The 13,290-nt window shown below is 40.2% G+C and overlaps 1 non-coding gene and 1 pseudogene across 1 annotated transcript; one reads left to right on the forward strand and one right to left on the reverse strand.

Annotated features, from left to right (window-relative positions):
• Nucleotides 1-259: 259 nt before the first annotated feature.
• LOC120879251 lies at nucleotides 260-2,124 on the reverse strand (annotated as a pseudogene).
• Nucleotides 2,125-7,306: 5,182 nt separating this feature from the next.
• On the forward strand, nucleotides 7,307-7,385 carry TRNAS-GCU. The gene has a single exon. It is a non-coding gene; the product is annotated as a tRNA-Ser (tRNA).
• The last annotated feature ends 5,905 nt before the right edge of the window (nucleotides 7,386-13,290 follow it).

The raw sequence follows: 13,290 nt of genomic DNA on the forward strand, positions 1-13,290 counted from the left end.
AGACGTAGGGGGTGGGGTGGCTGGGAGCTGACCAGGTGGGGGCTAGAGCTGAGAGGGCTGGGCGCTCCGAGGCATGGTGATGCGGTGCCAACCCTGGCAACCAGTGTGGGTAACTCCTCAGCCTCCTCCCATGGCTTCCTCCACAGCAGTCTCCACCTGTAAACATTTACAGTCATCAGTACAAAAAGTATCTGCTTTTATTAAATAAAGCATAGGTAGAAGACAGATGGTGGAAGAGGCCAGGGACCCCTCCTCCTAATTACAATAGACAGACGTAAACACAGACGCGACTGAGAAAAGGACGGACAATTCCGGGGACAGACTGAAGGGCAGAGAGAGGCAGCACCCTTCGAGAATGGTCCTGGACCCAAGGGTGGGTTGAGACCTGGGTCAGTGGCAGGTGTTCTGAGAGGTTATGCTTGAGTAGCTTGGAGATGAGGTCCTAGGCTCCTGTGGGCACAGAACGGGGAACTTCAGTACCACCTTGACGATGCGTAGATACATCTCGTTCCTTGTGGGAGGCACTCAGGAACGTCAGGTTGTCCACCAACAGCTGGTAGGAGAGCACTCCAATGCACCCCAGATCCACCTTCTCCCTGGGTGTGTGCCCCTCAATCATCTCTGCAGAAAGGGGGACCAGGTGCCAAACACTGTCTTCCTCCTCAAGGAGAGGGCATGCACCTGAGAGTCAGTTCCTAGGCAGGTTGATAAGAAGTCCAGGGGTCCCCGAGGAGATAGGGGGCTGGAATTCTCAAGGAGGAAGAAAGGACAAACATCTTTTTTTTTTCTCTACCTTCCTTAGTCTTAGTCACATAAAACGTTTCTTTTCTTTTCTTTTTTTTTTTTTCTTCTCTCTCTTTAAGCCCGGAGCTGATGATTACACAACAAACAACTCAGTTTAAACTCTGAACTAAGGAAATGGCAACCCACTCCAGTACTCTTGCCTAGAAAATCCCATGGACGGAGGAGCCTGGAAGGCTACAGTCCACGGGGTCGCAAAGAGTCAGACAGGACTGAGCAGCTTCACTTTCTTTCACTTTCAAGAATTATATAAAAACAATGTATCCTGCTTGAGGACAGTTTCTCCTTCCTGAAAACCTTCTGGCTAATCCCGTTATCTTAAAATGTAAATTATGGGAGTGGGTCTAGTAAGATCTTGACAACCTTGAGACAGTCTTTTGATTTACTATAATAGCTAATTTTAAAAGTATATAACTTCCTTGCTAACACTGGGTGGGCGGGGCGGGGGGGGGGCCCCCCCCACCCCCTTCTGATGTCTATGTCAGAAGCTTTCTCTGTGCCTTTTCTTACTTGAATAAAACTCGGCTACACAAAATCTCTTGAGTGATCAAGCCTGGTCCCTGGTCCCAAAGCTAAATCTTCTTCGGAGATCACGAATCCGACACCATTCACCGTAAGCTATCACACCGACCAGCTTATCAGCTCTCTTTGGAGCCGCAAGAGCAGATTCTCTGGCTTTAAGTCTCTGCAAATCACCTGTTTCCCGCAGCAGAACATCAGAACATCTGCCAGCTCCTCCCTCATCCTGGCTGTTCGCTGCTCCTCAGAAGTGCTGCCCTTCCGCAGCTCCTTGTTGAGCTTCCCCCTTCCTCCCGGATCCGGTGAGGGGCAAACCCAGAATCAAACAGATTCTTCGCTGGTTCGAGAAATTGTTGAGAAGCAAGACGCTGGGAGACTGCCGATCTCCCTGTGCAGCTGGTACTCTTCACCCGCCTTCCCTACCTGAGACTTGAAGAGGGCTTTCACGATGACATGGTTTTTCTTCTTCTGAGCCAGGTACACATTTTCAAACTTTCTTTTGCCCAGAGGACGCCCAGTCTCAAAGTCTTGGATTGCGAAGAAACGCGTTGAGAAGTTGGGGGTCTCCCTGCTGTTCTCCACCACCTTCTGGCCAGGGAGCAGCTGTGGGCTGGACATTGGAGCGGCTCAAGGGGACAGAAGAGATGGGATGACAAGCTTCCTCCGGAGAACCTCTCTGGGGCAGGTGTTCCGACCAGGCTGACCTGTCTGCTGGCCGTAGAGATTAGGGTAGGTGTTTTCCTTCCTGGCAGTCCTTAGAGGGAAAATGTGTGAGAACTGGAGCCCGTGGTACAACCTCCACATTGGTTGCTAGCAAATGACTGAACTTCTCCACAGGCAGTTTTATAAATATTTTTAAACTTGTAATTTGGAATTATTTTAGGCTTCCTCCTTGTTTTAGTGAACTTGATCTAGAAACACAAACATTTATTTACATAGACTGTTTTGCTTTATTTATTAAAAATGTAAAATCATTTCTTAGGCATAGTTATGTTTTTAACACTGTTTATTATACCCACCTTCCTTCTCCTAGCTTCCTAAAACTTTTCCTGGACTGAAAGCTTGTCCCTTAGTAAATGGTTTCAGGAAAGAACCAAGTTAGTTTGACTATTCAGTTCCTTTTGTACCAGAATGTTAGTAAGTGGACTGTAAGCCTTCTAGAAAGCCTGAAATGTAATAACCAGACATCCCTACTCAAAGGCATTTGAAATTAGTTTCCCCCTACATATACTTTTTATTGCAAAGGATCTGGTAGCTCAGATCGTAAAGAGTCTGCCTGCAATGCGAGAGCCCTGGGTTTGATCCCTGGGTCGGGAAGATCCCCTGGAGAAGGAAATGGCAGTCGACTCCAGTATTCCTGTCTGGAAAAATCCCATGGACAGAAGAGCCTGGTGGGCTACAGTCCATGGGGTCACAAAGAGTCGGAAATGACTGAGCAACTAACACTTTCACTTTCATTTACTACTTAACATTCTGTAATGCTGTGATTTGTAATAAAAAGATAATTTTAACATAGAAACACTTCCAGGATTAACATAGGGTAGGACTGCATTGTTTTTCCCTTGCAGAAAAGCAGATGTCTTCTGTCAGTCCTAAAATTAAACATAAGGCAGTTTCCCCTTAGAAACCTGTTTGTCTGCTATAAATGTACATAACAATATTATCCTCATAAAGTATAATAATTAAAATCACAGAAAGTTTCTGGAATGGTGGCTTATCCTCTGGATATTTAATATTTCTTTAAATAGCATAATTCTTTTAAAAAAAAACTATTAAAGTTTATAGAGCTCATTTAGTTGAATGAGATATTGGGCTATTAAGTATCATTAAGAAAATAGATTAACACCGATATCAGGAGGCAAGTGTTTATAGTTTCTGAATGATATATTGCTTTTAATAAAATTAAAATAATTAATTTTCAAAACACATTAGGACTTCCAAAATTAGAAGTCTTTCAACATTCAAGGTCATGGATATGAACCCTTGCTTTATGATGTTTCAGCTGATTCCCAGGCCCTCTTTTTTTATGCCTGAGGCTCCTGCATACTTATACAATTACTTATTTAACTATTTATTTACTTATTTATTTCTCTTCTCTTTGGAAAAACTTGGGAGTAAGAAGCTATACCCATTCACTATTGCCCTCATGCATTTAGAACTAAAATCTCTCTACCCCACTCTCAAATGGATAGATTTTATGCAGTTCCCGTGGAATTTCTGTTGAGTCTTCTCTGGTAAAAAAAACAACTGCCTAGAGTTTTTTTTTGTTTTGTTTTGTTTTGTTTTTCCGATATTTCTGTTGAATTGAATGTAGGGACTTGCCTATTTAATTGGCTTCAAATGAGGTGGTTATTGAATCTCATTATTGCCAATTAAAATTTTCCCTAAGAGACATTATAAAGGGGATCTTTGAAGTTGATTCCAAGTTTTAGGTAAAACTCTTCTGCTTAGCCACACCATACATACCAAAAAGTGAGATCTGTTTCTAGACATGTTGGGCAGATGACAAAAAAGCAATTTTTTCAACTAAGTTCATTGTCTTACTATCTGAATGTTATTTAGTATAATTTTATATAATAAATGACTAGCAAACTTTTGACTGGTTTTTAGGTATATTCTTGCCCTGTAATATCTGCCTCATTCCTTATAGTTAGGCGCTGAATTTATAACAAGGAGAATAAATCATCTTTGATTTAGAAAAATAATATGTACAGGTTCTCCAGGTATGATTGTGTAGGTTGTTCACTACACATGTGTACTTGGACAAGAAAACCATGTGTTGACTGATAGTCATCTTGGGATTTACTCTTCAAGCCATTTGCCCTCGTAAAGTTATGTCCTCCAAAGAAAGTCACTTTTTCTTCTAATTATGCAAAAGCTGTGCTTTGGCTATTATAGCCATTTAGTTTGAGAAATTCATGTAGTCATAGAAAAATGTGACCCATGTTCTGAGGCTATGTCACTATCATATATCAAAAATAAGCTGAGGCTTTAGCCCTAAGGAACACAACCTTAGATGTACTCCTTTAAATATATTACTTTAATATTGTAAATATTGAATGAATAGAAAATTTTTTTTAATTTACAATAAATAATTTTATCTCTGTTTTAAGTTCCATTTCTTTGTGGGATTTTTCATAGGATTTTGACAAATACAATTAAGAAAAACCATCAAAAATCAAGTAAGTGAAAATGACAATAGTATGAGATTCTATGCTATCAATAGGAAATTATTAGGTTGTAGATTAAATTGTCATTTTTTTTGGTGGTTAAATATAGTCAAATGCTATTGCTTTCCTATGGTTAAATCTAATTATTGCTCAGTACTCAGTCGCTAAGTCATGTCTGACTCTTTGCGATCCCATGGACTATAGCCTACCAGGCTCCTCTGTCCATGGGATTTCCCAGGCATGAATACTGGAGTGGGTTGCCATTTCCTTCTCCAATCTATCTCAATCTAAATAAAATGTTGCTAATGAAGCTTTTTTCCCAAACCACTTTCCTGACCTGTATCCCATCCTACATCTCATATTTCTCATCAAATTAAACTAGTAGTATGAACCTCTTATTGACTGACATATTAGTCTGTTCTTTATTCGTTAGTATATTTATTTCTTCCCTTAGTCAATATTTATTTACTGAATGTCTATTCTTCACCAATCAAAAACTATACATGGTGTACACATTCCTCTTTTAGGAAATATTGAAGTGTCTTTTTATAGAATGTCACTGCTGACTCCAAAGCTTCTGTCTTTGAATGTGAGATTTTGAGTGTGGGAGTTGGTATGGATGTATGTGCAAAATGAAAATTTAGTTTGTTGAATAAAAGTGAAGAATGAGAATGGGGACTGTAGAGCCAGCAGAGTGTTTGGTCTAGGCTGACTGGACCGTATCAGAGAGATCTTTATGCCTAAGAAGATAGAAGGTTAAGAGATTACATACTTTTTCTCTTGAGGAGAGCATCTGGTTCTGCCCCTGGTTCTCAACCCTCATCATGCATCAGAATCAAATGAGGAGGCTCAAAAATATATCCTCAAACATCTGACTTTTCTGGTTTTAGGTTCTAGCATGGCTTTTTTTTTTTTTCTTCTTTTTTCAGGCTTCCAGGTAAATTAATGTGCAGTGCCATGGAGACAGGCTTCTCTAGACAAAAACCAACACATGATGAAGGACACATAGCTTTCAGTTACTCAAGACTGGGTCAATATTGGGAATTAGGAGGGCTTCATTTTAACAAATGATGTTTGCTGATTCTATTTGTATTCTAAAACAGTGGTAAAGATTTTGGGGCTTGTGATTGGAACAAGGTCAATGAAGAAAATCTAAGAAAGTTCCAAATATAAGAGAGGGCATATAGTAACATAAAAGCAAACTCAACAGCTTTTATAAGGTAACATCATAGATATTTAAATAGCCATTGATATATACATATAGTAAGATAAGAAAGAATCTATTTTGATTATCATTTATTTTTGCTCAAAAAATTTTCTATAGTATAAATTTTAAAAATGTTTGTGTTTCCATAGAACAAACTATTTTGTTTATTATTTTAATGATTTTATTTGAGAGAATGGCTTTCCATGGAGGCAGCATTTTTCTGGGATCCAAAATCACTGCAGATGGTGATTGCAGCAATGAAATTAAAAGACACTCCTTGGAAGGAAAGTTATGACCAATGTAGACAACATATTAAAATGCAGAGACATTACTTTGTCAACAAAGGTCCGTCTAGTCAAGGCTATGGTTTTTCCAGTAGTCATGTTTGGATGTGAGAGTTGGACTATATAGAAAGCTGAGCACTGAAGAATTGGTGCTTTTGAGCTGTGGTGTTGGAGAAGACTCTTGAGAGTCCCTTGGACTGCAAAGAGATCCAACCAGTCCATCCTAAAGGAGATCAGTCCTGGGTGTTCATTGGAAGGAATGATGTTGAAGCTGAAACTCCAATACTTTGGCCACCTGATGTGAAGAGCTGACTCATTTGAAAAGACCCTGATGTTGGGAAAGATTGAGGGCAGGAGGAGAAGGGGACGACAGAGGATGAGACGGCTGGATGGCACCACTGATCTGATGGACATGGGTTTGGGTGGACCCTGGGAGTTGGTGATGGATAGGGAGGCCTGGAGTGCTGCAATTCATGGGGTCACAAAGATTCAGACATGACTGAGCGACTGAACTGAACTGAACTGAATGCAAAAGAAGGACCAGAATCGTATACACAAGGCGCCCTGAAATCTAGATTTTCCATGCATATACAAACTCTGGTTGTCTTGGTATGTCTTTCATCTCTTTGAATCTCATCTTAATTTTTAATGTGGGGAACACTACTTCTCCTGCTTGTATTAAAGAGAAGCACTCTTTACACTGAAAGACCTGTATAAATAACATAGCAAGAGGATGTCTATTGACAATTGTCATGTTTTGTTTTAAAATAGATGCACTGTGAAACCCCGTATTGTTCTGCCTTAGACCCTAGTATGCTGTTTCAAGAAGCATATGGTGTCCTATGCTCCTACTTTCTTTAAATTATAATTGATTTGCAACATTGTGTTAGTTTTGGGTGTACAGCAAAGTAAATCAGTTATACATATACATATATCCACTCTTTTATTAAAAATTCTTTTCCTATATAGGCTAATACAGATTACTGAGTAGAGTTTCCTGTACTATGGAGCAGGTTCTTACTAGTTATCAATTTATATACAGTAGTATATATAGGTTGGTCTCAATCTCCCAATTTATTCCTCCTTCCCTAACTCCATGGTAACCATAAGTTTGTTTCTACATTTGTGACTCTACCTTTTTTTCAAATAAGTTCATCTGTACCCTTTTCTTATATCCCACATATAAGCGATATCATGACAGTTGTCTTTCTCTGACTTACTTCACTCAGTATGACAATCTCTAGGCCCATCCATGTCGATGCAAATGACATTATTTTGTTCTTTTTTTTATGTTTCTACTTTTGATAGCTATTCCAGTGTGCAACGAGGTGGCCGAGTAGTTAAGGTGATGGACTGCTAATCCATTGTGCTCTGCACGCGTGGGTTCGAATCCCATCTGCGACGTCCGGTTGAGTTTATGGCCTTCTGTTGTGGCTCAGCTGGTGAAGAAACCACCACCCACAATGTGGGAGACTTGAATTCGATCCCTGTGTGGGGAAGATATCCACTCTGGATATCCACGCCTCTGTTTTGGGGGGTCAGCCCTGGTGGTTCAGAAGTTAAAACGTCTGCCTGCAATGCGGGAGACCTGGGTTTGATCCCTGGGTCTGGAAGATCCCCTGGGGAAGGCAATGGCAACCCACTCCAGTATTTTTGCCTGGAGAATCCCATGGAAGGAGGAGACTGGTGAGATACAGTCCACAGCATCGCAAAATGTCGGACAAAACTGAGTGACTTCACTTTCTTACTTTCTACTGTTTTTTTTTTCTTTTTCTTTTTTTTTAATTTAAATTTTACTTTTTTCCTTTACAATACTGTATTGGTTTTGCCATACATTGACATGAATCCACCACAGGTGTACATGAGTTCCCAACCCTGAACCCCCCTCTCACCACCCTCCCCATATCATCTCTCTGGGTCATCCCAGTGCACCAGCCCCAAGCATCCTGTATCCTGTATCGAACCTAGACCTCACTATATTTGTAACTTAGAAAACCTTTCCCTTTACACTTCCTTTTTTCTGAAAGTGGAGCCAAAACTGTTTAAACTCACTAGTTATGAAACAGACTTCTTGGTGCAGTGGAGAAAGAATTCATTAGGAATTAAAAGAAGAAGGATTATTGTCTTAATTTTACCAGGTCCCTGTATGGTGACCACGGCCCAGTCTTGGCTTTTCTGGTCCTTGTTCCAAAGCAGTGTGGCTAATTAGGCAAACTGAAGTGCCTCCTCTTTTCTGAAATCCTGTAATTCTCTTTGTGGGTTGGTTTACAGTTTTATTTTTGAAAAAAGCAATGCAAAACCATGAATGTTGTAAGTTATTTTTGTGCATAAACATCAAATCATATCGTTGAATTTATTGTATGTTTTGTTCAGAAAACTATATTAGGTTTTATTATTCTTTTCAAATTTTGCAATATGATGCACTAAAGCATAATATATTTAATCTTAGCCATACACTGATATAAAATCAATATTCCATTCTGAGATGCAGCCAAGTTTATGGAATTTCCATAAAATTTTACTTTCTGTATGGTTAAAAAAGAATGGAACTTCAACAACAATGTGTTTATCTCACTGGAATGAAATGTTATATAGGCAGGATAAAATGTTATTTTAATGTCATTTTTCATATTGTGATATATTGAAAGTGAATGTAATTTTATTGCCAGTACAAGTTTTTAAAACATGTCTTTCATTACAGATCACTTATTGTTCTGAAATGCATTTTTTCCCTTAATTTTAATAAATTATTTTTAAACTGCCTTTTAGCACACATTTCTGACAGATAGAGGCTTCACAAGTGGCTCTGTGGTAAAGAATTCATCTGCTAATGCAGGAGACACAGGAGATGGAGGTTCGATCCCTGGTTTGGGAAGATTCCCTGGAGGAGGAAATGGCAACCCACTCCAGTATTCTTGACTGAAAAAATCCCATGGACAGAGGAGCCTGGTGGGCTACAGTCCATTGGGTAGAAAAGAGTTGGACATGACTGAGTGACTAAGCATGTTGTGGCTGATAGAATTCCTATTTTTAAGACACTAAGAAATCAGAGGATATAAGCCATTTGCCCAGATATATGGTGCAAAGATTGCTGGGAGAAACAGCAGTAACCTCAGATATGCAGATGACACCACCCTTATGGCAGAAAGTGAAGAAGAACTAAAGAGCCTCTTGATGAAAATGAAAGAGGAAAGTGAAAAAGCTGGCTTAAAGCTCAACATTCAGAAAACAAAGATCATGGCATCCAGTCCCATCACTTCATGGCAAATAGATGGGGAAACAGTGGAAACAGTGTCAGACTTTATTTTTTTGGGCTCCCAAATCACTGCAGATGGTGATTGCCACCATGAAATTAAAAGACGCTTACTCCTTGGAAGGAAAGTTATGACCAACGTAGATAGCCTATTAAAAAATAGAGACATTACTTTGCCAACAAAGGTCTGTCTAATCAAGGCTATGGTTTTCCCAGTGGTCATGTATGGATGTGAGAGTTGGGCTATAAAAAAGCTGAGTGCCAAAGAATTGATGCTTTGAACTGTGGTGTTGGAGAAGACTCTTGAGAGTCCCTTGGACTGCAAGAAGATCCAACCAGTCCATCCTAAAGGAGATCAGTCCTGAGTGTTCATTGGAAGGACTGATATTGAAGCTGAAACTCCAATACTTTGGCCACCTGATGCAAAGAGCTGACTCATTTGAAAAGACCCTGATGCTGGGAAGGATTGAAGGCAGGAGGAGAAAGGGATGACAGAGGATGAGATGGTTGGATGGCATCACTGACCCAGTGGAGATGAGTTTGAGTAAACTCCAGGAGCTGGTGATGGACAGGGAGGCCTGGCGTGCTGTGGTCCATGGGGTCCTGAAGAGTCAGACACAACTGAGTAACTGAACTAACTGATGGTACAAAGACAAAACTGTGGTACTCTTGAAGGCCTGGGCAAAAAAGCTAGCTTCTGGAGTAATCCTTTCTTCTTGTCACACTTTCATGGATTCCATGAAGAGAATTGTTCATAGGTGCAGTTAAAGCTCAAGGTGGTAGAATGTTAATAGGAGGGTGTAAATAAGCCTTTTATGGCAAATATCTTGGTTCTTCTGTTATTTTCATGAAAGGTTTATATTTGAACATGACTTTTTATCCTTGTGAAGTGGTACAGCAAAACTATCAAAGCCTTGGTCTGGGGGCAAGGGTCCAGATGGATTGCTAAATCTGTATTGATTTTAAGTCCAGGCCCTCTTGCTATAAGGGGCCCAGTGGGTACTTGTGTTCAATCTGTTTCAGCAGGAAACTATTCTATTGTTTATGTCAAAACACTGCTGGGAATTGGTTATCCTTTATGTATCTGCATGCCTTGAGAGCAGAGGCATGAGGGCCTTTATTCTGGACCATCTCTTCAAAGATGCTGGTGTGATGAAAACAGCTTTGGAAGACAGAGTCTACCTTAGGAGCAGAGAGCAAGTTTCTTTACTGTCTGAGGTAAGAAAGATAATATATCCCCCTCTAAGGTAATGCCCAACCATTTCTTGTAGTCTATTACAAAAGATTTGGGTTCCCTAAGCTCAAGGTTCCACTTTTGTAATACAATCCATTCTTCTTTCTGTTGCACAAAGGAGTCTTGCTTTTTCAAAGTACCAATTACCTCTGGAAACAGCTTTTCTCATGACTTACAAAACTATCTTACTACTTTCCATTCAAGTTGTCAAACTAAGCATTATTCTCATCTTCCTTCGTTTACCAAGGACTATTTCAATGACTTAAAAATTGAAAAGAACTATTGCAACATAGATCAGGAAGAAGGCCATCAAATCACCACACATGTGGATACATTTCTAGAAGGCAAAAAACTAATGAGACAACATTAATAGATCTGACATTTAAAAAAAAAGCCAAACACAGTCCAGAATATTCAGAAGAGAAGGCCTCATAATGTAGACATTTTTGTTGGAAGAATCATAGAATGAGTCCAGCGTTAAAGTGAGAGAGACTGGGAGAAGTATGGGATTATAGCAAGTTATCAGGATGCTTAGTTAAAGGATAGCCTATTGAATATGATGACAAACTCTCCCAGGTATAAGAAGTCATTGTCTGTCATCAGTGTTTATCCTGCCATTAGCTTGAGTGTGGTTACAAAAAGAAATCTAATCAATACTCTAGGAAGAATAGGAAATCATACTATGGTGGCTAGCACTCCAATCTAAGGCCTTTCTTGATTTCATATTTCCCAGATGGCACACCCATACTGGTTTGACCCTAGCTATGCACAATGCAGAGTTCCAAAGAATAGCAAGAAGAGATAAGAAAGCCTTCTTCAGCAATCAATGCAAAGAAATAGAGGAAAACAACAGAATGAGAAAGACTAGAGATCTCTTTAAGAAAATTAGAGATACCAAGGGAACATTTCATGCAAGGATGGGCTCGATAAAGGACAGAAATGGTATGGACCTAACAGCAGCAGAAGATATTAAGAAGAGGTGGCAAGAATACACAGAAGAACTGTACAAAAAAGATCTTCATGACTCAGATAATCACAATGGTGTGATCACTCACCTAGAGCCAGACATCCTGGAATGTGAAGTCAAGTGGGCCTTAGAAAGCATCACTATGAACAAAGCTAGTGGAGGTGATGGCATTCCAGTTGAGCTGTTTCAAATCCTGAAAGCTGATGCTGTGAAAGTGCTGCACTCGATATGCCAGCAAATTTGGAAAACTCCGCAGTGGCCACAGGATGGAAAAGGTCAGTTTTCATTCCAATCCCAAAGAAAGGCAATGCCAAAGAACGCTCAAACTACTGCACAATTGCACTCATCTCACATGCTAGTAAAGTAATGTTCAAAATTCTCCAAGCTAGGCTTCAGCAATACATGAACCGTAAACTCCCTGATGTTCAAGCTGGTTTTAGAAAAGGAAGAGGAACCAGAGATCAAATTGCCAACATCCACCGGATCATGGAAAAAGCAAGAGAGTTCCAGAAAAACATCTATTTCTGCTTTATTGACTATGCCAAAGCCTTTGACTGTGTGGATCACAATAAACTGTGGAAAATTCTGAAAGAGATGGGAATACCAGACTACCTGACCTGCCTCTTGAGAAATCTGTATGCAGGTCAGGAAGCAACAGTTAGAACTGGACATGGAACAACAGACTGGTTCCAAATAGGAAAAGGAGTACGTCAAGGCTGTATATTGTCACCCTGCTTATTTAACTTCTATGCAGAGTACATCATGAGAAACACTGGACTGGAAGAAACACAAGCTGGAATCAAGATTGCCGGGAGAAATCTCAGTAACCTCAGATATGCAGATGATACCACCCTTATGGCAGAAAGTGAAGAGGAACTAAAAAGCCTCTTGATGAAAGTGAAAGAGGAGAGTGAAAAAGTTGGCTTAAAGCTCAACATTCAGAAAATGAAGATCATGGCATCCAGTCCCATCACTTCATGGGAAATAGATGGGGAAACAGTGGAAACAATGTCAGACTTTTTTGGGGGGGGCTCCAAAATCACTACAGATGGTGACTGCAGCCATTAAATTAAAAGACGCTTACTCCTTGGTAGAAAAGTTATGACCAACCTAGACAGTATATTCAAAAGTAGAGACATTACTTTGCCTACTAAGGTCCGTCTAACCAAGGCTATGGTTTTTCCAGTAGTCATGTATGGATGTGAGAGTTGGACTGTGAAGAAGGCTGAGTGCTGAAGAATTGATGCTTTTGAACTGTGGTGTTGGAGAAGACTCTTGAGAGTCGCTTGGACTGCAAGGAGATCCAACCAGTCCATTCTGAAGGAGATCAACCCTGGGATTTCTCTGGAAGGAATGATGCTAAAGCTGAAGCTCCAGTACTTTGGCCACCTTATGCGAAGAGTTGACTCACTGGAAAAGACTCTGATGCTGGGAGGGATTGGGGGCAGGAGGAGAAGGGGACGACCAAGGATGAGATGGCTGGTTGGCATCACGGACTCGATGGAAGTGAGTCTGAGTGAACTCCGTGAAATGGTGATGGACAGGGAGGCCTCACGTGCTGTGATTCATGGGGTCGCAAAGAGTCAGACACGACTGAGCTACTGAACTGAACTGAACTGATGCACGGTGCCATAAGCCTGTTCATTGACTCACCCTTCCTGTAGTACACAAATCTTTAGTTCATTCTTTTTTTTAGGGGAAAAGTGTTGTAGCAAAAGAAACCAGTACAAGGGCAGTATTCTTCATTGCTATAGATGAACAATTAGCAAAGATATCCAGAATTTTGGAAAATAAACGAATGGCGTAAAAGTTCAGCCTCAAGAAAAACATGGAGACAAGATTATTCAGATTAAAT

Source organism: Oryx dammah, unplaced genomic scaffold, assembly GCF_014754425.2.
Source record: "Oryx dammah isolate SB20612 unplaced genomic scaffold, SCBI_Odam_1.1 HiC_scaffold_20, whole genome shotgun sequence".
Classification (NCBI taxonomy): Eukaryota; Metazoa; Chordata; class Mammalia; order Artiodactyla; family Bovidae; genus Oryx; species Oryx dammah.